At 46.3% G+C, this 27047-nt stretch overlaps 1 protein-coding gene across 6 annotated transcripts in view; it reads left to right on the top strand.

The window, feature by feature from the left end:
* The window catches only part of RARA (retinoic acid receptor alpha), a 219414-nt gene that overhangs the window by 99699 nt on the left and 92668 nt on the right, over nucleotides 1-27047 (top strand). The gene's annotated exons all lie outside the window — the stretch shown is intronic.

Here is a 27047-nt window from a genome sequence, read left to right as displayed (position 1 = left end):
GTGCTTAACAAGGCTGAATTCCAGAGTTGGTTAAGGGGCTGTATCATAAGGCACTAATAGACATAGATTGTGTTTGCATTTTCCTGGTTGTGATACTGATCTGTCATCACTGGCATACTCAGTAAAGAAGCAAATTACATCTTTTTTAGGTGTACACTCAAAAACATAAAGTCTGAATGAGTAGGGACAAACGTGTTGCAAGCCTCATACACATTCACTCATCAGAGAGGCACGATTGATTATGGCACCTGATCAAGTGATTTATAATGCCAAACTTGGGCACAGGAACATAAGAAGTTGCCTTATACCCAGTCAGACCATTGGTCCATCTAGTTCAGTACTGTCTACCCTGACTGGCCGCAGCTCTCCAAGGTTTCAGGCAGGGGTCAAAGACAACCACGGGGCTCTGTGGTCGCCAGGAGTCGACACCGACTCGATGGCACACTTTCCGCTTACCTGGAGATGCCAGGGATTGAACCTGGGACCTTATGTATGCAAAGCAGATGCTCTTCTATTGAGCTATGGCTGCATTCCCTAAGTCTTACGGCAGACAGTGCTCACATCTAGTCACCCATCCAAAATGCAAACCAGAGTAAACCCTACTTTGCAAAGCGGACAATTCATGCTTGCTACCACAAGACCAGCTTAATCCCAAATCTTCCAGCACAGTGTATGGAAAGCCCTTATTTAGCTAGGCAGGGCCAGTCGAGTTGGTGGGTGGCATCCAGACCTTTGGCATAGTGGTGCACTGTTAGAAGCTCCTGTGAATGCACTCGTGCAAGGGGTCCTTCCACAGATGGAATGCTCCTTCTGTTTATGGAAGGAGCTTCCTCTGATGATGCACCATTGCGCTGAAGGTCTAGCTGCTACCCAATCTGTTGAGTACTGAGAAGCAAAACATTAGCTACTAGGGATAATGAATCGACAATGAAAATATATAAAGAATTAAAGGATCAACGTTTGCACTTTATACCAACATTGCATACAATTCGTATAGACCCAAAAAATTGGTTCTCCTAGAAAGATAGTTTTCAAAGGCAACGGCTCAAATTCTGAGGGTTGCTGAGGAGGCTGGTTTCAGGGATCCCTCATTAAACTGTCCGCCGAGGGTTGCCCCCCCTACCTCAGTGGGCCTTTCCCTAAGGTTCGTGGTAGGGTGTTCTTGGTGGGTAGGATGGGCGAGAAGAGGCGACAGTGGAGTGACTCTCTTGGCCAAGATAATTACTTTGCTACCACTTCGTGAAGGCATAGAGCTGGTTCCAGGGATTGGCAGTAAGCCAGTCTGAGGGCCCTGGGCCCTTGACAGCTGTCCGACAATGATGAGTTCTGATGCTGCTCCTAGTTGTTGAAATTCGGAATTAGGCTATTCTGTACTGTAGTGCTAGAAATCCAGGAAGTTCAATGAATAACTTTGCAGTGCCGGTGGAGGGGGGTGGGGACAGTGGCTCAACTTAGTGCCTACAAAATGCCCAGACAGAGTCAGTTTGCCTGCCTGGAGTTGTCAGGAGTCCTGCTCTTCTCAGCTGCTCCCTTTCACTCCACCCTGTGCCATGCCACTAGACTCCCCTCCTCCCAGATCACAAAATCCGGGCTGAATCCAGGCTCCTAACATTTCTCTCCGCCCACTTGCTTGCTCTGTCTGGAGCATTCTTAGCATTTGCTTAGTGGGGCAAAGTTCACCCACCTCAGCTTTCCCGGAGCTGACGAAACTGGTTCCTTTTGCCTCAGGCCCTGGGTTGCATTGGCATTGTGCCTGCTTCTTCTGGAGTACAAGCACAGGAACAATTGGGGTCCCCCACCCAAAAAATGAAAGGTGCCCGGAATTAACACCTTCTGTCTTGGGAAGTGCAGTGACTGAACTACTCAGTGAAGGGAAGGCACTCTACACATTCTCAGAGGTTCTGTTGTCTTTTACAGAGCCTTTGCACTGAAAACAGATTGCCTCAGTGATTCCTGTAGTGATGACATCCAGATTGTACTGTGGGTTCCATGTGGGACTGCCCTTGAAGATGACCCAAAAACTTGTGCTGGTGCAAAATGTGGCTGCTAGATTGTTGAGAGGTTTAAAACACCAGGAACGTACCACGCTTGTCTTCCATCAATTATGCTGCTTACCTGGTTGTTTCTGGGCCCTATTCAAGGTGCTGGTTTTTAACCTTTAAAGCTCTATATTGGGTCCAGAGCTACCTGAAGGGACCACTAAACCCATAGGAGACTACCTGGGCCCTTAGCTATCATTGCAGACCCTGTTCTCAGATTTTCTGCAAACGCAGTCGTGGTTGATGGTAATCAGAGACAGGGTCTTCTCAGTTGTGGCTCCTCACTTTTGGAATTCCCTACCAAGGAGGTAGGGCAGACTCCATGCTTGCTGTTTGAAGTGAGCCCTCGTCTTAAACAAATGTTTATGGCTGGCTTTTTAATATTTTGGCTGAGTTTAATACAGATTGATATTGCTGGCTTTTATTCTGCTGCTTGTATTTGGTTTATGATTTTATAAATATTTCTTCGTGTATGTGTTTAATATTATGAACCACTCTGTGGAACATTGTTATAGAATATCTGTAAGTACATATTAAAAGAACAAATTGCAGGTGCTGGTATGCTCTTCTTTCTCCCCCAATAGGTGTAGGTTTGAGATTTGATGATTTGTTGATCTCCAGAGGAATTCATATCTGGACTCTCTCCTCCCATGCCTCCCCCACCAAACTGTCTTAATCCTCTTCTGCAGCCTCCGTTGTGGAGGTTTGAGGAGTCATTCCCTCAAGCTTTAAGCCAGGGCTTGTTCCTGGAACCTATTTTGGATGCTTGTGTCCAACTCCAGAAAACACACAATAATTGTGAAAATAAAAGTATGAGATTAAATGCAGTGTGCATTTCCATTAGGGCTAGCCTACAATCAATCAGTCAATCACTCTCTCTCTCTCTCTCTCTCTCTCACACACACACACACACACACACACACACACGTTGTCAAGAAAGCAGACTGTTGAAGTAATTTGTGTGCACATTCTGTGTGTCTCTTGTGCTTTTCCTATCATCATAATGCACCAAAATTAGTGTTAGAATAAAAAACCACCAAGTTCTATGGAACAGGCTGTGTAAGATGACCTGCCAAAAAAATAAAAGTGTGTGTGTGAAGTACTTTGCTCACTTTTATAGTCCCTGACATCTGCTGCCTGGAGGAGGCCACCGCATTTTGCTTCATGTAAGCCTTGCCTAGTTTGAGTTTTACGGCGTGTCCTGGAAAAAAGGATTGGGGGGTGCAAAGGAAAGTAGATGCAGTTTTTTCCTCAATGGGATCACCCAAAGCACACTCCTTTTGTCCTCCCCCCCCACACCCCGCTTCAAGCCTGCCTTTATTTGATAATTGCAGTGTTTATGCCTCTGCCACATTAACAGCCCGGCTGGATCCAGTTAATGTGAGAGCAGTGAAGTAGGTCTTGCTTCAATTAGTAGTGAATGGGGCACAACAGGAGTGTGTGTGTGTGTTGTGGGAGAGTATGGTCTGGCCGGGTGCAGCCACTGGTAGCTGCTTAAGATTAGAGGGATGTGTGGGAAGCAATGGATTAATATGTTTGGGGAGCACAGCAGGAAGGCCTTCTAGTGGTATAACCATGAATTCCATTCTTAACCAGTGGGCAGTGTTCCCTCTAACAGGGATTCCCAGATGAGGTTCACTACAACTCCCAGCATTCTCAGCTGCAGTGGCCTTTGGCTGGGGATTCTGGGAGTTGTAGTTAATATCTGGGAATTCCTGTTAGAGGGAACACTGCCAGTGGGGGGAGATGATAGATGATTTGGACACTCATGACTTGGAGGGAGGAGAAGCAGGACTTCTGGGTTCTCTCCCAGTTGTGGGGGAGAGTAAGAGGTCTCCTTTTTTAGTCTTAACCTGCAGGAAAGGGCTCTCTTTGAAAAAGGAGTAGGACTGAAGCATGCCTTATAGAAAAGATCAATGGAGCGATGACAGTCTCCTAATAGAAAGAAGGCTCTTGGAATCCCTCCTCTCCAACTTCTTAGGGTATTTTTCAGACAGCTGTGTGTTTTATGTGTTTTCTGTTATTTTATGCAGTTACTTCTTGGTTGTTGTCTGGCATCCAGATTCCTTTCCTCAAGGAAGGCCTTCTATTGTGGGGAAATCACAGTCAAGCTGCATCCAGGGAAAATGTGACACCCTTTTCTCTGTAGGGTTGCCAACGTATTTGTTTCTCATAGCCCTCCCATGTCTTTAATGGTTGCCTAGCATGCAGAAATCCAATGGATACAGCTTATTGTGTCACCATCTTGGTGCTTGTTGGAGATGCCTAATTTTTGTGTTTCAGGCTGCTGTTAAAGGCACAAGAGCCCTGCCAGGGGAAAAGCTTGGCAACCCTACAGCTCTCGTGTGCTTTTATGGGTGTTGTGTGGAATGTTAAGGGAAGTACGTGTGTTTTGCACTATTGTTATGGGAACATTTTGGATAGTGACTGTAACACCTCCAGACAGAAGCAACATAACTTCATGCCCACCCTCTCATTTCTGTACAATGTTCTGGTCTCAGACATTTTTCTTACTCTTATCTTAATTACTGCTTTAGAAAATGAGCTCTGTCCTCCTTCACCACCTTTCTTTTTTTAATTTTAGGAGCAGAAGCCATGTCCCATTTTGGCACAGCTGGTCCCCTTTTTCAGGAACCACATTGGGGGTCAACTGGACATGTTGCTGGATTGGGCTAGTAGTAGTAGTAAATTTATTACGGTCCTTAGACCAGGGATTGGGCTAGTGCTAATGTAACATAAAGGATAAAATGCTTTATTTTCCTTTTGTCTAAAAGGCCTAATGTCACTAAAGTTTGGCCAAGAAGTTTAGACTGAAGTAGATGTTTTGACTGAAGGTGAAGAATTCTTTTTCATCTAAAGGTATTTCAGCAACAACAATACAAACTCAATCAGGAGGTAGTGCAGTTCTATTTTGTAGACATGTTCAAGAAATGGGTGGGCAGGCACCTGTCAGGGTGGCTTTTGGTTTAGGATACTGTCTTCAGGCAAGGGAATGGTTCTCCTTCTGATCCTGGGATTCTATGATAGAAGAGTGGGAGCCAGGTTTTCTGATAGGAGAATGGGTGTGCATGTGGGAGGGATCTGATGGTTATGTGAAAGGCTATTGCTGGGACTCCAGTTTTCCCTGCTTAGGTCCAGGAAGTGAATTGGGTTTGCTGAGGCCTGAAGAAGCAGGACTCCTGTGTCTTGGGGTAGTAGAAAGATGCAGGAACAGCAGCTAGGGATGTGCAGAACTGATTCAATTGTGAACTGGATTGCAGTGAACCAGGCCAGTTCGAGCGGTTTGATCACGAACCAGTTCAAGCTGGTTCATCAAACCGACTGGCCCAGCCAATCAGTTCGACCACACAGATTCACATACCCATGGTTTGGTCTGAATTTGGTTCGAATTCAGACCGAACTGTGCCAAAGGTCCGTTCACACCCATAAGTCAGCAGCAGGCTCTTAGAGGGTGGTGTCTCACCTCCTGCCTCAGTCTTGCCCCAGTACCTCTCTTGTGCAGATCTTAACTTTAAAGGGGTGGGGTTAAGCCAAGTTGAGGTGTACCCAAGGATGGTCCCAGAAAGGAGGCAGGGGGGTAAGTGTCCCCTCAGGCAGGTAACTTGTTTCCCTCACCTGCCCCTCGGTTCTGTTTCAGAAATCGAACATACATGGCACAGCTTGCCCATCCATACATGCCCTTTGCCCCTTCTGTGTTTTTTCTGGTACCACCACTGGGCACACAGTCTCCTGTTTCAGCCACTGGGACCCTGATGTTGCATATGTGTGTGTGCATGGGGAGGGTCCCTCCTTGCTCCCATAAAAGGCCAGTTTTAGTTCCCCTGACAGCCTGTTCTTATCTCCCACCACACTCCCTCTTTCTCTGCCAGTCTTTGATGCAAACTCCAGGGTCATGGCTTAGACCTTAGAGCTGATTAAAAGCACATGGGCTTTATTCGTTGTGTCCTCTCCCACCTCTCACACATTCTTCAGGATGGTTTCCACCGCCACAGCATTGTGATGAGTCCAGTGCTACAAAAATGACAGGACCTCTTTCTTTCCCTGCCCCTGTCAAGGCCACCCCATAACCCAGAGCTGTGACCCCCTGCCTTGCCTACAGGTTCCTTCTTGCTCTGTAAAGAGAGGTGCTGTAGCTCAGGTCTGCTTTGGAAACTCTGATCCATTTGGTGAAGACTCAGTCTGTGCTGTGGTATAAGAGGAAAGCACTCTGCACATGCTCGAAGGGCGTACTCTTGATTGTTTCAAATGTTGCTGCTCTGAAACTTGCCTCAAAAAGTGACAGGTTTTTGTCGTCTTTTTGATGCCCTTCGAGCATCTGCAGAGTGCCTTCCTCTTATACTACGGCACAGAGTGAGTCTACACCAAATGGATCAGAGCTTCCAAAGCAGGCCTGAGCTACAGCACCTCTCTTTACAGAGCAAGAAGAAACCTGTAGGCAAGGCAGGGGGTCACAGCTCTGGGTTATGGGGTGGCCTTGACAGGGGCAGGGAAAGAAAGAGGTCCTGTCATTTCTGCAGCACTGGATTAATGGGGGGTGATGGGGGGAGCAAACAAAACTCTCCCGTGACTGCCGAATGGGGCAGGAACATAATGCAAATCCAGAAAAACACAACAAAAGAGAGCTGCCAGTGAGAAACACAGTAGAAAGAGAGACTTAAAAACAAAACAAAACTCTGGCATCTAGCAATCCAGCATATGTTGAGTTGAAAGAGTCTCAGGGGATTAACTTAAACCGGAAGAGGTACAAGCAATGTGCAGCAAGTTTTATTTTTAGAAGTTACTTGAATATAAGGCCCAGCCATTCCACAGGATTATGAAGTGTACCAGCAACATGTACACATTACATGTAATGTGTGTCAGTGTGACAAGAATTCGAAACCATGGGTTCCTTTCTTACAAAGTGAGGTGCTGGAGTTCATGATTGCTGTGAAATTCATGATTGCTGTAAAGCTGCGTCTTCTGACTCAGAGCTCATTCTCACAGAATGCAGCTGGGGTAGGAATATAGGCAGTTGCCATATACGGAGTCAGACCATTGGTCCATCTAGCTCAGTATTGTCTACACAGACTGGCAGCGGCTTCTCTAAGGTTGCAGGCAGGAATCTCTCTCAGCCCTATCTTGGAGAAGCCAGGGAGGGAACTTGGAACTTTCTGCTCTTCCCAGAGCGGCTCCATCCCCTGAGGGGAATCTCTTACAGTGCTCGCACTTCTAGTCTCCTATTCATATGCAACCAGGGCAGACCCTGCTTAGCTAAGGGGACAAGTCATGCTTGCTACCATGAGTGTACTATTTCAGATTGTAGTTGAGGGGGGCAATCGCATGGTTCAATGCCCTTCCAAACAAAACAGTTCCCTATGTGCAAATATTTGTTTTATTTGCATTCAGGAGCCTTCAACTCTTTGAGCTCCTTACCTGCTGTCTGAAGAAGTACAGCCCAGAAATGGGTGGCTTGTGAGAAATAGGGTTCAGAGTCTTGGTTCCAGAGAAGACTGGAAGGGGGGAACCGTTGCAGAAACGGACTCTCCAAGTGCTCAGAGGCACTCTGCTTTTTATTATTGCTTCATATGTTCCAGGCTTGACCCCGGATGCTGAAATCAGGTCGCACTATCTGTATCCCATCTCCATACATGCTAGTGTGCAGTATGTGTTGCAAAATACATGCATGTGCAATCCTCACATATGTAGGAAAATACTTAGCAAATGAAGTTGTCCTCAGGGAGTGGCAGCTCCTTATTTTGCTCTTCTAGATCATCATGCTGCTTTACATCATGAGTTATTACAACTCTGTTGGCTACATCTTTCCTTATATTTTTGAAACATCCTGTAAGGATCCACAAAGCTCCTTGATTGGACATTATCTTGTGGATGGACCTTGACAAGAGTCTATAGTTGCTTTTTTGCATTGACTGCTGGTCCTCTCTGCACCCTCTGCCTGTTTCCCCTGCCACATATGCCTTTTGTGAGTAGTGCGGGGAGAGGAAGCTGGCCCTAATTGAATCTTGGGATCACTCCACGTGTTGTGGCAAACTCAGGCTTGAGATTTAAAGCATAAACGCAACAGAAAGCCTCAGTCAATCTTGTGTCTCAGTAGACTTGTATGAGACTCAGGTGTGTGTATTTAAATGTATGCCTCTGCCTTGTTCTGCATCAGAGCCCGCTGCAGTCTACTCTTGAAAGAGTCTTTCCTCGTCCTGCTACCTGAGATCTTTTCAACTAGAGATGCTGGGGTTGGATCTGGGATCTTCTTGAGCTAGGCACCCCATCCCAACAGTCATTTGTCACATTTACACTTTCCACTTTTGGATGTACACCTAAAAAACACAGTGTGAATCATTGCTCAGTATGGCATGGAGGCTTGCTTGTGGGTGTGTAGGTAGGCCCAGTTCTAAATGGCTGCTCAGTTGTATATTAGGTAGGTACTCGTGTGGGCCTGACCACAGTTTTCTCTGTCTGTAAAATAGAGAGAATCGCAGAATTCCAAGCACGAAAAGCAACAAGGAGCCTTATGACACTTTAAAGGCTAGTCTGCATATTGTGTCTGAACGTGTATAGGTACAGCCTCTTTCACTGGATGCTTTACAGGGTTGCTGTGAGGATGGAGTTTAAAGACAATTAAAGCATCTTGTGAATTAAAAGCCATTGATAGATTAGTAATGATTGCAGTGATGATGCTTGCAGTGAAGGACTGTTCAGTAGAATCGCTGCTCTCCTTACCTCCACCCAGCCTTGAGCTTATCTCCCTTGCCTGCCTCCTGCAAGTGCTGATGATGCCTTATATTCCCCCCCTTTAAAATAATTTGCTCGACTTCACCCTCCCATTTTGCTTCTGTCATTGCCCTTCTGTTTATCCTGCGATGGCAATCTAGAATTTGCACGCACACAAAGGCGTGTGTTTGCCTGAGATGGGGAAAGAAAATCCACCTGGACCACTTTTTCTCAAACAACTGTTATTTCCCCTTATTTAAATTGAAAGATTGAGGTGGGGGGCACAAGAAGAAGAAATAATGTCACTGAGCTTTGTGCATGGAGGAGAGAGAGAGGCCCCAAGACCTTAATTATGCCTTTAAATCAATGTGTGTAAAATAAATTTAGCCCAGAGCAAGTAACGTTGGGATGATAAAACTCTTTGATAAAAACTCAGTGCACACAACAAGAGATGGACAAAACAGCTCCCCGCCCTGGCAAATAAAAAAATGCAATGTTCTTTTCCCCTCCCCCCACCCCCACCCCACAAGCCCCAGGACCTTCGTTATTAATGGTGTCTTTTGTTCAACCTACAGTGTCCCCCTCCCCACTTAGCACCCCTCCCCCCACTTCAGCGACTGCTTGCCTCTGGGCCCCTGGAAGCCGCCGATCGGTAAAAAGTGATAAATACAATAATCTTGTCTGCTTCTGATTAAATTTATTCCTGACAGCATCGTTTATCACGAGGGGCTGGGATAATCACAAACACACTGCGAAGGATCGGCAAAGTGCTGAGTGGTGGTGGTGGGGGCGGCGGCGGAAGGGAGGATATGGTGGGGATGGGAGGCTGCCTCTCCTTTTGAGCAAGTGGGAGGTGGGAGTGAGTGAGCGAGCTAATGGGCCATTCTCTCCCACGTAGTGGAGACTTGGGGGGAGTGTCACAAGGAATGGGGAGCAAAGAGACATCAGAACTTGGGTGAGCAGTTGCTGTTGGAAGATCACAGTCCAGGGGGATTTGAGGCAGGGGAGAGGATGGATGGCCTGAACTGGGGTGGTTCAGTTCCTCAGGTGAACAGCTGCCTGTTTTGGCTGGGTGACTGATTAACACTTGGCACCTTTTTGCTGTCTGTAGATCCGAGTTTGCAGTGTCGGACACTGTGAAAGGCAAACATGCCTCTCCAAACATCCAGGAATGGCACATGTCCTGAGCTCTTTGGTGGTCTGCTTTAGATCAGGGGTTCTCAATGTTGGGTCCCCAGATGTTATTGGACTTCAGCTCCCATAATCCCCAGCGGCCATTGGTTGGGGATTATGAGAGTTGAAGTCCAATAACATCTGGGGACCTAACGTTGAGAATCCCTGCTTTAGATTGCTATAAGAAGCAAACTTGCTTGTCCTGTAAGAGTGTGCATTGGCTCTTTAGAAAGGTAGAACCAGAAGTCACCCTCCCTCCTAGCACCTGGAAAAAGCAGGGCCATCTCTGGCCTAGGGCCGCCCCCTCACCCAGCTCACAGTGTGTCACAAGCAGAGGGCGGCTGGAGCTGCCTGCAGAGCAAACAGCTCCAGGGTCAAACTAGGAATGACTCTTCTCAGTCAGCCTCACTTTCAGTGTTGGAGCCTGGCTGGAAGAAGAGCATTGAGGGAGGGAGAGAAAGAGACAGCAAGTCACATGGGTCCCAGTTCCTTGCTTTCCTAAAGCCTCTGGCATTGGGTAAGGAACAGGAACCCAGATGTGCCCCTTTTGCCCTTGGGGACCCCCCTTTATATGTGATTGGGGCAGACATAAAGGAACATGTCTGCTGCGGTTGCACCTAGTTTGGCGACGTCCAGTTAACTTGAGGAACTGAAAGATGTGCGGTGGGAACAAGAATGTTTTCATCCTTTCATGTCACACTAGAACTTAGGGTTGTTGAAGGAAATGGATTGTAGGCCCAGGACAGCTCTAAAAGGCTTCTTCACACAACAGATCATTAACTTATGGAATTCACCATTGGAAAATATAGGGGTGGCTGTTAGCATGGCTCTTGGGTTTGATAGCTAAATGGAAACTCCATGTTCAGTGGTGTGGACCAGGTGCTGGGGACAATAATAGGAGAGGGTTGTTGCTCTCTTTGAGGGCTCTCTGGAGTCATCTGGTTGGCTACTGTTAGAAACGGAATGGTTGGATGAGGTGGAGCTTTGGTCTGGTCCACCACAGCTCTCCTAAGGCCCTCCCCCCCCAAAAAAAGAGAGTAAAATGCACAGGGTTCCTAGCCAATCTGACCTTGGTTGAAATTCCTTGCTGGCTCTCACTTGTGGCAGTCAGACCCCTATTGGGAAAGATTGTTACCTATTTCATTGATATTTAGTCTGTCACTATCCCAGTTTCAGATTTCCCCCCAGTTGTCTCTTCTCCTTTCTTTTTCTTCTACTTTTCAGTCTTGGTCCTTTATAAAAGAACTACATTTTAAATCATCTGAAAATGTGAACCTTGGGTGCAGCAGAATAAATTACACAAGGCTGCAACAATACATTGAACTGGGGTGTTGCTGGTGACGGAGGGATTGTAGAGGAACAGGACTGGGAAAAGGCATTCATATTTCTTAGTGCCAGCTTTGATTTTCTAGGCTCCTAGGAATCCCACCCCCTTGCACTCTGTGTAAAGCATTAGAAAAAAATATTTTGTCAGACGTTGTTGAAAGATCTGGGAGACAGCATGGCCCAAATCTCAAATGTGATCAAAATCTGAAGAGCAAGTCATCAGCTCTCACGGTTCTGTGTGGGTGTGAGAGTGCAAACCAAGAGACACTGTCTGCCTGAAGGATCCAAGTAGGTGATGTTCTATTCCAGAGGTTAGGATGCAACAATAGATGGTGCAAATGGAAATGCAGCTTCCCGTATCCTATGGCTTCCACCTTCCCCCCTCCCATTCCTGTATTTCCCAATCTACCTGTTGTTTGTCACTGCAGTTCTGTCAAGAAAATCTAAATTCTGTGTATATTTGGAGTATTTGCAAAGGACGTTGGTTAGGCAGTAGTTTTTGACATAAGTAATGGATTGTGTTTTTGGGTGAGCATGTGTGCACACGCACCTGTGTGCAGGATTCTTAATATTCTTGTTTGGCCTTGGCAAGGTAGAGAACAAGGAAGAAGAGGTGTGTCAGGACAGGGCCCTGAAGAGAAGGTTGCCCTGGAGAAGTTGAAGGATGCTATTCTGCTTACACACAGCTGGCCCTTCCTGCACAGTCCGAAGCTCAGCACAAGCTACCACTGGCTTGTCACATACTACCTGCACTCACATTCAAACATTTCTACAGCTAGAAAGTTGGCATTATTTTCTGTGGCTAATGCTTTTTCAGCCTTCGTCGTCTTGACTTCTTTTTCCTCTTTCCTTTCTCTGCACCATTGGCCAACCCTGTAGCTGGATACAGGGCACTATGCAATAGTTGATACAGTGTATCAGCTACCTCTTTGAGTGGTTATGGGTGCCATGCTGTAAGTTGTTTAGTAACCGCTTTGTCTTGGTGATCTGGATCCACCATTTCTCTTATCTCAGGCGACGCAGCTTCAGTCCTCCAGCTGTTGTTGGACTACAATTCCCATCATCCCCTGCCACAGTGACTGATATTTAGGGATAATAGGAGTTGTAGTTCAGCATATGCAGGAGGCTCAAACTTGTGCAGCCCTGCTCTAATCCCTGCCAATGGGAACTCGCCATTGAGGTAATCTTCTGAGCCTAATATTGTTCGCTGTTGTAGATACAGAAAGGGCCGTGCTTTGAAAGGGGTTGGGTGGGGGAGTGATAGATAATGGGGGAGTTAATTTCTTTAAACTCATTATGCTGAAAGCCGTTCCTCCAACAAGGCATGGTGTCACCTGCCAATACAATATTCATGTGCCACTTAGGAAGTCCTGGATATTCAATGCCAGGTTTGTGAACAGGATCCTTCAGTTGGGGTGGGGTGGGGGAAGGTGGCTGCAACCCATCTGTATATCTGTTGAGGGTGGCGGGGGCTGTCCAGAAGGCCTGGAGAAATCTTTCAGCACATCGTCACCACTGGTGACGGGTGAGCAAATGATCCCAGCTGTCTCCATGCTGACGGCAACTCTCTTCTCCACCAGATTCGTTCATTAAAACCCTCAATTATTGATAGGAGCGTGGGATGGAGTGCCTGCCTCACCACCACTGACATAACGGCCTTTTAATAATCCTCACGGATGCTTGAACTTAGATTGGGGGCTGGAGGTTGGAGAAGACTGGACGCTTCCTCCATTTTAAAAAAAAAATCAAAGTGTAAATCAATAAATTCCTGCATTATGGAGTATGTGGGTTTTTGGGGTGTGTGTGTGTGTGCGCAAACGTTTGAAAGCCAGGTACAGGGACAACATTTCCTCCTACAACAGCCTCCTTTTTTAACGATCCAGTTTATGTGAACAAGCAGGGATTAGATGGAACTTAAACACTGTAGCTAATCTGAATGCAAGAATGATAATGAGATGAAACCTTGATGTGAGGAATAGGGATTCTAATTCCTTGTAGCAAGTGTGGGAATCAAGGGGTTTTGGTCTTGACAAAAGAATGAATGTGGACTAAAAATAGCACAAATTGCACGTGGTTATGTAGTGCAAATGGTGAGGAGCATGAACTGTGAGTTGACAAGACTGTTGCTCAATCTCCTCTCAGCCAAGAGAGTTGACTGGGTGGCCTTGGGTAAAGCCATGCTCTCAGTCCTGCCATCTGTATTATGGGCATAATAGTACTGGCCTATCTTACATTCTTGCAGTAATCCTTGCAGTAACCCTGTATATGGCGCACCTGAAGAAAAAAGTGCTGGGTCTAATTCTAAGCACTTTTTAAAAAAACGTTGGTTACATGGGGGTTGGGGTTATCTTTGGAGGTGTAGATTTGAGATAAACAACTTATTGCTTGGAGAAACTTGATGTGTCTTGTGCTGGTTTTTAATGTCGCTCAGTCAATCGCTTCCCTCATCCCCGCCCCCCCAAGCATTCCAGCTGTGGCCAGATGAGGCTGCAGCTGCCTTTTGGATTTTGCTTGTCTTGGCAAGTGGTTAAAAAGCTCTCCCTCTACTCCATTTATCCAGCGTGTGGGGGTGGGTGGATGGAGGAATGACTCCAGATTCTGAAATCAGACATTAGGAGGAGGGGGTATGTATAACAATGCTTTAGAGAAATATGTAAACATTATTTGGGAAAGTAACTCATATTGTGCTTCAAGGAAAAGCTGAACTCTGCAATCTGTGTAAACTGTGCATGTTTTCATACCTTGGGGAGGGGCAAAGAGCATTGCAGGATGCTGAAGGTCTGTCCCCTGGAAATCCTTCTTAGACATTCATGCAAATACATGTTGCTAGAGTTTTGCCAGGTACTGTCTTATACCTATCTGCTCAGAACTTTGGGGACTAGCAACCCCCCCCTTTTTTTTTTAAGCTGAAGGCTTAAGGATGTTGAATCTGCATCCAGTATTGAATTCTGAGCTTGCACAATGCAGTACTGGAGGGATTCCCAGCCTGGGGTCCCCATATGATGATGGGACTTCAGCAACCATCATTTCCAGCTGCAGTGGCCTTTGACCATTCTAGGTGGAGATGATGGAAGTTGTGCAACAACATCTGGAGACCCAAGACTGGGAACCCCTCCAGTATGCCATAGCAGAATACACACAGTCGTGATCATGGCGTAGCAGCTCCCCACTTAGATGTTGGAAAGTCCAACTTTGAAGGGAGGAACTGAAACCTTCTGAACTCCCTATGAGCATACTTGTTGCTCTGTAGCCTTATTCTGGAAACATTGTGAGTACACTGAGAGGTTCAGGGTTGGGATTACAGTCACTGTCCTTGTTCTTGATCTCCGAGTGTTCATCTGATCTTCTGAACAGAGCTTACATGATACAGCCTAGGCTGCGTACAGAAGATTGCATGAATGTGCAGAGGTTGGTTACAATCCCAACCTCACCTCCATGTGTTTAGTAGTCCTTTTGACTAGGACTAGTGACTGAGTGGTGATGCAGTAGTGAGTTGCATGTGCCATTACATCACAGGTAAAGTGCTTCAGTCAGAACTTTCATTTCATCTGATGTATCCTCCAATAACACAAGCCTTCTCCATGGAGAAGATCCTAGCCTGGGGTTCTTGCAAGAGCACAGTTCGAAACCTTTCTGCTAGTTGAGTTTTACTGGGCTGGATGGGGCACTGGCCTGAGGTGGCTTAAGCAGAGATGTGCAAGTTCCATGCTTGCACATTGAAAACATGGAAATGGGAATTTGGCACTTGGATGTTCCCCTTTCTATTAAAGCAAAAAAGCTGCTTATGACACTGAAAGATGAGATGGAAAGTGTTTTGAGCAATGCCTGTTGACTGTGGTCTGAGAAGGATTTCTGGTGGACAGGGTAGTGGGGCTTCTGTGCTCCCCTTGCGGGTAGAAGCAGAATAAATTATGCAAAACAATCGTGCATACATGCAAATGTGCTTGCTTTGCATGATTTATTTGGGCTGCAGAAGAAGCATATACACAGCCCTGAGCAACCACTTTATACCTTGACTGCCTAGAAAGAAGCTTGATTTCCATTGCTCCCCATGTCTTTTCACCTCCTCTTCATTTCTGAGATGTATTTCAGAGTGGCAGGGGGCTGAAGGGCTGATGAGATTGCTTCTCTTTGTCCTTTTGGCTGAGTGATGGGAATCGGATCTCTGCCATATCGTTTCCCTGATCCTCTTCTTCCCCTCTCCCCCCCCCCCAAGCTGTGCTGGGGTTGTGTTTTCAAAGGGACTCGGGGAAGTGGCTCTACCTTCCTACCACCTGGCAATGGAAAAACCAACCTCTTTCTCCTCCCTCTCCTGGGATGCAAATCCCTGTTGTGTTTGATATTGTAATGACCTTTTAGTTAAACAATACATTATTTTGATTTGATTATCCGCTCTTTTTTTGTTCTCTACCAGTGCAGTAAACCATTTTTAGCTCCATTATCATGTTGATTGTTTCTCTTTTTTGTAAGAAATGTGGTGCTCATTTCCTAGAAAAGGAGGTAGGAGCATAGGGAACTCTCTTCCACTGAGTCAAACCGTTGGTCCATCTAGCTCAGTATTGTCTACACCAGTGCTCAATTTACATACAGTGCTCAATTTAAGCCCTCCAAATGTTTTTGTACGCCAACTCCCGTAATCCCCAGCCACAGCAGTCAGTAGCCAGGGATTATGGGAATTGTAGGCCAACATCTGCAGGAGGGCCGAAGTTGAGCAACCCTGGTCTACACTGACTGGCAGTGGTTCTCCAAGGTTTCAGGCAGATGTCTCTCTCAGCCCTACCTGAAGATGCCAGGCAGCGAACCTGGGACATTTTGCACACAAGCATGCAGGTTCTCTTCCACTGAGCTCTGGCCCCATCCACTGAGGATGTATCTTACAGCACTCACATGTAATCTCCCATCCAAATGCAAACCAAGGCAGACTCTGCTTAGCAGAAACTCTTTATGTTTGCTACCCCCAGATCAACTCCATCATGATATGAAAAATCTTTCCTGACTCCTTACCCCAGTCTATATGAAGCACGGAAACTCTTTGAGCATGTGCAGTTGACACCTGTTTTAACTATCATGGCATCCTTGGAATTGTAACTGGTGTGAGGGTGCCGAAAATTATGGTAGTGATTCCTCCACACTTCCCCCCCCCCATAACCTACAGTTCCCTGGGGAGAAAGAATGGCTGTTAGAACTGGTTTAAATCTGCAGTGTGCCTATGCTCTCTGTAGTTACTTTAGTGAATAATAATAAATATTTATTATTTATAAAGTGCCTCAAAGACTAGGCACTGTACAGTAATTAAGTGAAAAAGAACAAGCCCTGCCCGCTGGCCTATCATCTAAGGAAAAATGAGGCCATAAGGAAGAGAACAGGGAGGAGGAGGACAGGCAGAAACTGATGGTCAGAGGTTCAGGAGAAGAGGTAGGTTTTCAAACAGGGTTTAAATGGTTGCAGGGAGGGAGAGGTGTGGATGTCCGGAGGTAGTGGGTTCTAGAGACAGAGTAGCGAGAGACAGGGCCCAGAGAACTTATGGGGGCTGGGGCAGGTGTGATGGGGTGAGCCCCTCTAAAAGGACTCCTGCTTGTGTGTACAAAATTGGGGTGGGCTTGCTTTGTGGGGGGCTGAAGCAGATTGCTCCAGTTGCCACCCCCACCCCTCACCCCCGGCAGCCCTGGCGAGAGAACGGAGGCATGGAACAGAATGAAGAAGTAATCTGAGGATTAGCCAAGAAGAGAGTATTTGCAGAGCAGAGACCCCGAGAACACAGAGAGAGACTCATTTTAAAGAGTCTCATAAGAAAATGGAAGCCAATGAAGGAAGCAGAACAAAGGGGGAAAGTGGGCAAGACAAAATACAGTGGTAAGGTAGCATTCTGCATTTGCTCAGAGGCATTTTAATCTGTTCTTACCTGCTATGTTCAAAAGGATAAGCCCTGTCATTGAAAACAAGTGCTGGACCTGCATCCTAGCACAGATTGCACGATGCAAAAAAGAATGTTCAAAATGGGTTCAATAGGCATTTTTGGGTCACTGAGGAATCACGGCACAGGTTAGTGTAATTTACTAGTCCTCATGATGTGCAGGATGAATCTGTGTAAGTGGAGTGATGATGGCTGAATTTCTTGCGCACTCTCCCAGGAACGTAATAGCCTTGCTGGATTTGGCCCAAGGCCTGTCTAGTCCAGCATTCTGTTTCCCACAGTGGCTGACCAGATGACTCTGGGGAGCCTACAAGCAAAAGATGAGCTCAAGGGTTTCCCCACTATTTTATCCTTGTAAGAACTTTGTATGATCGGTTCGTTTGAGAAACAGCATCTCAGCCCAAGACTACCCAGTGAGCTTCATAGCTGAGTGGGGATTTGAATCCAGATCTCCCTGCTCAAGTCTGCTTTGCTCATTATGTGAGGCAACAGCATGCCCAAGAGCACTCTTGTTAATAGTAGTTCACATATTTCAGGCCATAGCATTGAAAGTTGCTTGTAGGGGGAAACTCTGGTTGCCCCTGGCTTATTGCTCTTTACCTGAAGAAACTCAAAACTTCCATAATTTTTGGCTGAAAATTGGCCACCTTCCAAATTGTGCCTGATGAGGAATTCTGTGCAGCTCAGTAGCACTTGCTTGTTCCTGCAACAACAGAAATGCATCACAGAAAAGTGATCCTTCTTTGTGACTTACGTATTTCTCTGGGTTTCAAGTAGTAAATTTACAATGACCATCCAAAGGAATGAATATATATATATGAATATATATAGTCTGTGAAGTTTGGCAAACTGTGATATCATTCTTCATTAAACAGAAACAATTTTTTACCTGCATTGACAATGCTGTAGTAGTCATTCTCCCCCGCCCCAGTTAATTAATCGATCAGTTAATGGCAAACCGATTAATTGATTAAGCCTTTAATCATTTTGCAATCCAGATGCTCATCCCTTGATGCCAGTGTCTCGCATATTACAAAATTACTATAAGATCATTTCCTTGTGGGATTTGTATGAAAACTGTGTGGGTTGTCACATCAGAAGGCCTTTCATGCAGCTTTCCCCGCTGCATGTACATGTGGTGTGAAGCCTCTGTTGGTTGTGGCTGCCCAACATATGTACATTTCGGTAGACCATGCAATAGAAAAAACCATGTGTCAAATGTGGTAGGTTGACCTTAATTAATCTTTGGAAATCTCTGCCACAGGATTTGATGATGGCTGCTGGTTTGGATGACTTTAAAAGGTGCTTAGACAGATTCATAGAGGGCAGGTCTATCAGTGGCTACTGGTCTTGATGGCTATAGGCTATCTCCAGGTTCAGAGGCAAGATACCTCTGAATACCAGTTGCAGGGGAGCAACAGCAGGAGAGGGAGCATGCCTTCATCTCCTGCTTGGGCGCTTCCTGGAGGCATCTGGTGGACCACTGTGGGAATAGGGTGCTGGATTAGATAGGCCTTGGGCCATATCCAGCGGTACCGTTCTAATGTTCTTCACTTTCTTCCCAAACCCCAAACATGGCAATCAGTTGGACCTTAAGGGTAAGCAGAATCCACCACTGGCATCTCAAAGTAGACCTACGTATCCCAAGACCCACCAAGCAAAATGTTATGGCATGTACTGTTAAAGCACCCTTTTTAACAGTCCCAGACAGAGAGCAAAAACCAGCCCCCTGGTGGGCTGCCCGTAAGTGGCTGGCCACCATTTACCACACTTAGTTTATGCAGGAGACGCACAGATCCATTGGACATGACTGCATGAGGGTATGCTCTGTTTAGCTGTACATTGCTGGGGAAGATCAGTAGTGGTGGGAAGCCTATCTTTCAAAGGAGCTTGTTGATCATCATTGATCTTATCATTAATTCCCTGGGATGCAGTTTGGAAACCACTGCCTTTTAATCTTCCCTTCAGTCTCTGACCTAGAGGGGTGCTAGAGATCTAGTGAAGAGTTCTGTGTTTCTGTGAAAAGTTTAGTGAAGAGGAGACCCGGGCCCCTGCAGCCCCTCCCTTGGCAATGGTCTAGGATAGCTTGTGTATCTGGTGCCATCATTACAGTTCTGAATGTGAGTTCTTGTGGAAATCAGTGGGATGTCAGCATTGAACTTTACCTTTCAAGCATGTTCATGTACATTAATTTGTGCTGCAATCAGTCAAAATTCCATGGTGTGGTAACCAGAATTCTGTACCAAGAAAAGCTGTATTCTGCTCTGTGTATTAATTATTAGGCAATTTTGCAGATAGTGGTTTGGCTTGTATTTGTTAGATGAGGAGGAGCAAAGGACTGTACAGGGCACTGACAGCCTGTTTCCCCCCACCATGTACTCCCTAAGTGTCAGAGATGTCACCAAACACTACTCATGCTTTCAAGTCGTAAGGACTAGAAACTTGCTCTGTGTGTGTAATCAAGATTTTCAGGATTATCAGTTCTGAGCTCGATCTCACAGTTGCATTATGTGGAATTGTGAAATACAGTATACTATCTGGCATGGCTAAATGGATTTTGCCCCATGTCCATTCCCTTTGCCTCTGTAACACTTAGGTTGACTTGCCAATCAAGTCCAGGTGGAAACGTTGCACTACTGAATTAAACTCTGGCAAGGCCAAGTGGACTCCCTGCTCTGCATACTGCCAGCGGATGTTGGTTGTCTTCCTTGGACAATTGTGTTCTTCTTTCACACAGCCAGGGAAGAGGGAAAGTGGGAGGCAGTGCCTTTTTGCTGTATAGATGCCATTTCTAAGCCTGTGTCTTCCCATTAACCCCTTGCTCTTGCTCTTCCTAACCTTTTGTAGGAGCAGTCCATTGCCTTGACAAAAGGCAGGCGTTGAGGGCTGAGGGCAGGGGAGGGGGCAGGAGCAAGTGCCCCTGATAGAAGGCAATGGTGTGGTCATGTGTTTGGTGGACAAACAGGAGGAGGAGTGGGTACACCAAGCCAATCTTTACTCTTCCTTCTTGTAGATTTTACTGTGAAAATGTGTTGCATTTTTTGTCTTGTAGAAGTTTTCATGTTCCTATCATGCACTTGCATCAATACATCAGCAAATGTAGCACTTTCAGACTCTCCCGCCCCCCCCGGATTCATGGAAAGGGGAATGGGGCTACAGCTCAGTGGTGTCTGAGCATCTGCTTAGCATGCAGGAAGTTCCAGGTTCAATCCTTGGCATTTCCAGGTAGGGATGGAAAAAACTCCTGCCTGCAACCTTGGAAAAGTTGCTGCCAATCAGTGTAGACAATACTGAGCTAGATGGACCAATGGCCTGACTTGATATAAGGCAGCATGTTGAAGTGTTTTATCATTTGCATGTTGGTAGTTGTACAAATTCTATACTTGTTTGTATATCTTGGAGATCCCTCCTGGTGCAGATAAGTGAAATGGGTTTGGAATGACCCATTAAATACTTCCCGTATCGGATCTGTATCTGCTTTGCCTCTTCTATCTTGTTTGTTTTGGGTGGGACAGCGGATGTGAATCAGTGGTCGGGGGGCAAAGTTGAAGAGATAATGTTGCTCCTACAGAAAACATGACTTTGAGAGTAGGGTTGGGGTTATCCTTTGGGGTGCTGGTGGGTGTGTATTTAGGGGAGAATCGTTGGGATGTGTGAATGATTGGTCTGTACCTTTTGCATGGCAGGGAGAATCCAGTTATTGGAGAGGAGGAAGCACTCTGCTAGTAAACATTCTTGCCTTCTTCATCTGTCCACCTCATTCATATATATATATATATATATATATATATATATATATATATATATATAAACCTTGCTTCCTTGCCATCCTGACTCTCCCTCCCCCATCCACCCCCACCCCTGCAGGCCTGGAATTGAGTTAATTCTCTGGTTCCATCCTCCCTTCCAGGTCAGCGACACTTAAAGCGTCGCCGGTTGAACATCTGACGTGATCCAAGCTGTCAGCTGCATTCAGGGGGCGTTATTAGTGAATCTCTTGGGCTGGCCATAGTGTGGGGGCTGCATGGGAATGTGCAGGGGTGGTGGTGAAGGGGGAGGCAGACTGCTGTCTATGTGTACATGTGGGTGGGAAGGGCGTTGGCAGCTGGCTCTATTTTTATCTTGCTCCCCCCCCCCCGCCACCTCCCTCCAGCAGGAGCTGGAAAGCAGGCCAGTTGGCAGCAGATGATTTTCCTAAATGCTCACAACCTGGATATGTCTTCCCTGCTCTTCCTCATACGATCTAATACGATGGGTCAATGTGGAGAAAATGGCGAGGGTGCTGGGTTTCCCCGGAATAACTACCTCCTACTGCTGCTGAAGTTTATTCAGCACAATTAATTTGTCAGCTGGTGCATAGAATAAGATTCTTATAAGAGCCCTCCCAGATCAGACCCAGAATCCATCTGGTCCAGCATCCTGCTTCTAACACTGGCCAGTCAGATGCTTCTGGGAAGCTCATAAGCAGGTATGAAAGCACAATACTACCCCTGTTTGTTCGTCCCTGGGATATGGTATTCAGAGAGAGAGAGAGAGAGAGAGAGAGAGAGCGAGCACTTCTGAACGTGGAGGTTCTATTAAGCTATAATTCCTAATAGCCACTGGTCAACCTGTTCTCCGTGAATTTGTCCCCACTTTTTTTAAAAAAAGCTGATGAAGTTAGCATCCATCAGCACACTCTGTGGTAAGGCAGGGGCTCTCAAACTTGGGTCCCCAGATGATGTTGAACTACAATTCCCATCATCCACAGCCACAACAGCCTTTGGCCATTGTGATAGTGGATGATGGGAGGTGTGGTCCAACAGCATCTGTGGACTCAGGTTTGAGAACCTCTGTGGTCAGGCATTCCGTAAGTGATGCATTCTTTGTTCAGAGGGTTTAAAATCTGCATTAGTGGAGATGCAGGTGAAGGAGGGGGGAAAGAGATTGAGGACTTTTTTGGTCACTCTGAACACAGCTGTGTTGCTTATTTGTGGCCATTGATTTTGAAAGGGAAGGGCCTTGAGGGGATCTTTGCACTTCCTGAAAATTGGAAGTTCTGGGGTAGGGCAGATCTGGGAGAGGATGCTATCAAATGATGTGTTTCAAAGTGACTTGTGGTTGGGTGAGGCCTGGACCTGGTGCATAATGGGGGTGTGATTAGGAATTTGGGGATCGGCAAACTCCCCCATCCCAGTCAAGAACACTGTGTGGATGTCTTGGTTGGGGTACTCTCCCATCAGCCCAAGATGATGTTTTGTTGGGAAGGGGAAAGTAGGGGATGCTGATGCAACAGCAGCCAAGCGGGAGTAAGGGAGACAGTGGCGCAGCTCTGCCATGAGAAAGTAGGTCAAGAGCTTATCAGGCTGCAGTAGTGTTGGTGAAAAATAACGGCTTGGAGTCTGAAGAGGTGGGGAGAACTGGAGGGGGGGAAAATAACAAGGAATTGTCAGGGGCGGGGAATGATTCTCAACTCCTTGAACTTTAAAAGAAGGTACTAAAGCCCTCTAAATGCAGGACAAAGTGGTTTGGATGTGAGGGACATGCATCGCTTGATTAAAAATTGAATTCACTGACACTACACAAAAAGCTGAATCTTTGAGATGGAGGTTGTCTTTGGAGGATCTGGGCATCCATAGGAGCTAGAGTGCCTCTCTCATGGCTCCTTGTGGAGAGAAGACAGTCCATTTTATGGGTGGAGGCATGCAATCCCCTGACCTGCCACTGGGAATACTTGTTCCACTCTAGGTCTGCTGGATGTCCATAAATGGAATGTAACACTTTCATAAGGCCCACCCAAACGATGCAATATTTTGCTGGATTTTATTTGTGCTTAGAACCACACAGTTTAGACTGATAGGTGTTGAATCTGTGCAGATATTAAGCCTGTGTATATATGTCTGGTAATCTCAAAGGCAGAACAAGCAGCAGTGTCGGGCCTAATCATGCTCCCTCAATGCACATAGCTTGTACACATGTATAAGTTTATCTATACCAGGCTTCTGTGTTCTCCAGTAAGGGTGTTTTTTTCCAGCAGGGATAGAATTGGATGAGGTCCATGAAGGTGTTTCACAGGTAGATTGGTGGGCACCATCTTTCTTGTCCCACAGGGGAGAACTTACAAGGTTGGTGAGGCAAGGCAAGTTGAGGTTGTAGCACCTTAGATCGCTCCAAAGGACAAGATCCTCGGACACCAGTCAAAGGTAGACTGAGCCCTTAAATGCCTCTGAGCTCTGGCTTCCCCTTTTGGACTCCGCCTCCCTTCCTGGAGAGTGTGGCCTTTAGGCTGGCATTCTTCCTCTCTATCAGATCTTGCCTAGCCTATTGCCAGTGCTGGTATGCAAATACTGGGGAGTGCAAAGGTGTGGGAGAGACCAGCTATTCAGGGGGCTCAGGCTTTGAGGGTATCATTTCTGGGGGTCCGCTCAGGCTCTAACCTAATGTCACAGCCTGCAACACGATCTAGTTCTGGTTCCATGCACCCACACATTCTTATGCACCCACTTATTTCTCTCTTTCATCCCCCCAACCACACCACTTGAGATTACCATTGGGCGTGTTCCATGAGTCTGGGAGGTGGACAAGATGCAGGGCAAGGGTGCTGCGACTGGGCACTGAGCTGTTACTGCCCCAATAATGGGTGCAGGGTTGGGGCTTAAGTCAGAACATGAAATAGTACTTCTCCCCACCCCCAGCACACCCTGGTGGAGGGGAAAGGTGCCACAATTAAATTAATGGAATATCTAACTGTGTTTAACTCTGTAATGACAGCTAGATCTGCTACCAAAAAAAGAGCCAGCGTGGTGTAGTGGTTAGAGTGCTGGACTAGGACCGGGGAGACTTGAGTTCAAATCCCCAGTCAGCCATGAGACTTGCTGGGTGACTCTGGGCCAGTCACTTCTCTTTCAGCCTAACCTACTTCACAGGGTTGTTGTGACGAGAAACTTAAATATGTAGTACACCGCTCTGGGCTCCTTGGAGGACGAGCGAGATATAAAATGTAATAAATACATACATACATACATACATACATACATACATACATACCAGAGCTCTCGCTAATGGTAGGTCCAGCCTTGTGTGTGAGAACCCAACCCATCAAATTCTCAATCCACTCAATTTCTGTTTAGAAAATAAGTACCATGTCTTCCTGCCCACTCCCCCAGCAGGATTGCATGTAGTCCGTCCCCCCCCCACCCGCAATCCTATGCCTCCTTCCTCTGTTTCCTGCCGTGACTGTTTTCTTGCTACAGCAGAAGGGGTCCAGCCAAGCGTGGCCGATAAAATATTCATCTCTCTCACTCTCTTACAAGGCTTCGGGAGTGCCTCGAACTGAACGTCCATTATTCAGGGCCTCCCATGCATTGCGTGATTGTTGCTGGGCAAAGAGAAATGAACGGGGGTGGGGAGGATGTTTTGCCTCTTAATTAAGGATGGAGGTTGGGTGAGAGGAACATGGGCAGCATTTGCAGAACCACCATATGGAAGCGAAGGGAGGCAAGTCCAGCATGCTTATTCCACATAGGGTGGACTTCCAGGTGCAGCCAAGCAGAATTGGTATTCTTAAAAGTGATCCTCAAGTTCAGTGTAAACTTCTCCTATGCAAAGCACTGGCAAAGAAATGGAGACTAGTGATTAGAAACTGGGGTATAGCCTGCTATAGGTTGACTACCCAGAGGTACATACGTGTGTGTGATGTGCTGATTATAAAGCTGCAATTGCACCAGCCTTCCCAAGTATGATAAAGAGTTTTGGTTTTGACCATTGACTAAAGAAAATTCCACACTATGAATGAATGAATGCTTATGATTCCTCCTATAGAGTGTGGCTGTTTGTGTGCTGAGAGATAGAGAAGGTAAAGAGGGACTACATTTCACCAGACTTGGGAACCTAGGAAGCTGCCTTATACAGAATCAGACCATTGGACCATCTAGCTCAGTACTGTCTACACTAGGACTGCCCAACTTAGCCCCCACCCCAGCTATTTTTGGACTACAGCTCCCATAATCCCCAGCCACAATGGCCAATAGCCAGGGATTATGGGAGTTACAGGCCAGCATCTGCAGGAGGGCCGAAGTTGAGCAGCCTTGGTCTACACTGTCTGGTAGATGCTCGCCAAAGTTTTGGGTAGGAGTCTTTCTCAGTCATACCTGGAGATGCCAGGGACTGAATACGAATACGACAAATATTTATATACCACTTTTCAATGAAAATTCCCAAAGTGGTCTCCATAGATATGCTAGATAGAACAATCAATCAGTAAAATGGCTCCCTGTCCCAAAGGGCTCACAATCTAAAAAATAAACATGACAGACACCAGCAACAGCCACTGGAGGGATGCTGTGCTGGGGATGGATCCCCAGTTGAATCAAGGATCTTCTGCATTCATAGCAGTTGTTTTGGCTGCATCCCTAGTTAAAAAGAGGAAAGTGGTAAGTCTTGACTCCAAGTCCTAGTATTAATGAGTTTTTAGGATGGATGACCAATGGTTTTAAGCAAATAAACTTGAAATAGCAGTTCAACAGGAGACATTAGGCTTGATTCTGGGAAAGTAGGGAGAGGGATAATGGTGTAGCTTTGCACTTCATGGCTACTGGTCGCTTATGCAGGAACAGACCACTAGGGGAAAAATGGCAAGATAGGAAACAGCTAGCCTGTCCCACGATTTAAATCAGCGTAAAACTTAAAATCTTCACAAGTTTGTGTATGGGAGTGTGATAAACACACTTCCAAAGACAGGGTGATCCCAAAGATCTGCAGTGTGTGTATTCACAATGTGGATCTTTGGGATCACTCCGTATGTGGGAAGGTGTGTATCACACTCCCATAGAGAAACTTGTGTAGAGACAAATTTTAAACTGATTTCAATCATGGGACAGGCTAGCTATTTCCTTTCTTGCTATCTCAGGGGTCTAGCTCTTGCTCTGAACCCTCAGTTTTATGGTGGCTGTCAGCAGCTTTTCCTAGCTGTACTCTGACAACTGGAAATCCTGTTCAGCCCTATCTCTTACTACTTAGTTTATTTCCAGGTGATGGCCAGGCACGTTCAATCCTGTCTTTCTAACCTTAAGGACTAGAAACCTGCTCATTTTTAAAAACAACTGAGATTTTCAAGATGGTGAGTTTTTTACACACCCAATCAAATTCCATACATGCTCTGTACAACTATAGAATCACACCATATAAGCAACTTGGCCGTTTCTCTGTCTCACCTGTTGTGTCCCACAAATCAGGCTAGAACGAAAAGAAGGTAAGCGAATTCCTTCCTGTGGCGGTTTTGCTCTCTGCTTTTGCCCCCACACCTAAAACACACACACATGCATGTGTTTCCCCCACCTCCTTTGGGGTCAGCAGCAGCAGAGTCCATTAACACCTCCAGTTGGCACCCCTGATTTTTTGCTGTCAACACCCTCCCCTCATGTCACACTTACTGACAGCACTTGCAAACTCTTCTCTGAGCTGTAGTGGTGCCAGTCTCTGTCTCCCCACTGCAGCAATAAGGAGCTAGACCCAGTTATAAAGGCTGGAGTCTTCGACCTGCAGGTTGCTCAAACTCCACTAGTTAAACCTTCCCAGGATGAATTCAGGCATCCTGCCATTCAGCTGTAGCTGGGCTGACTGTTGCGGAATGTCTGAAAACTCTGGTTTTAATTTTTTTTAAAAAAATATGGTTTTAGCCCTTATTGATGCAGCAAACATGGCTAATCTCTGTAAAGATGTGCCGGTGTTCCTTTTCTGTCTCACCTGCCTTCCCCAAGGATATGTGGTACTGCAGTTGCATTTGCACAAGTGACACAGAGAGCACATTTGGGCATGGCTGGCATTTTAAATTTGTGGTGTTTTGTTTTGTTTTTTAACATGATCCATTTCCCCTTTGCTAAGCAGAGTCTGCCCTGGTTGCATTTGAATGG

Source organism: Hemicordylus capensis, chromosome 6, assembly GCF_027244095.1.
Source record: "Hemicordylus capensis ecotype Gifberg chromosome 6, rHemCap1.1.pri, whole genome shotgun sequence".
Classification (NCBI taxonomy): domain Eukaryota; kingdom Metazoa; phylum Chordata; class Lepidosauria; order Squamata; family Cordylidae; genus Hemicordylus; species Hemicordylus capensis.
Note: the sequence above shows the minus strand (reverse complement) of the source record. Positions and strands in the feature narration are given on the sequence as shown.